The sequence below is a fragment of the Fulmarus glacialis genome, unplaced genomic scaffold (genome assembly GCF_000690835.1).
Source record: "Fulmarus glacialis isolate BGI_N327 unplaced genomic scaffold, ASM69083v1 scaffold39518, whole genome shotgun sequence".
In the NCBI taxonomy this organism is placed as follows: Eukaryota; Metazoa; Chordata; class Aves; order Procellariiformes; family Procellariidae; genus Fulmarus; species Fulmarus glacialis.
The window spans coordinates 31,621-32,040 of record NW_009229584.1 but is presented as its reverse complement, the minus strand read 5'-3'; positions in this window follow the sequence as shown (position 1 = coordinate 32,040).

Sequence of the window (420 nt, the reverse complement as noted above, 5' to 3'; positions counted from 1 at the left end):
ACATAGTCATCTGAAAACAGGGGACTACGCTCTTGTTCTTCTTCTCCTTCTCCACTCCCTAATAATAACTCATATGTATTCAAATTCTGAAAAACAAAGAACATGGAGAAGTATGTTCTTTACAACTGCTTCAAAGCGTGAAGAAACAAAGGCTAAGAGATTAAGGTGTGGGGGGAGGCACAATGAAAGGTGACATCCTTTTCCTTATAAAGGGTCTCATAGCTTAATTTGGTCAGCTGTTCCTGGGAATCAACTTACTGCCTGAGTTGCTGCGATATACCAAACAGTTGACAGAGAGTGTTGGACAATTTCTCAGCTTTAGTTCAACTGCTGCGGTTGCAGTTCTGTCTTATGTTCTATGCTGTTAAGCTTGTGTATAGCTGTCCTTCAGTTGCAGTATTAAGACTTCATATTGTGGGA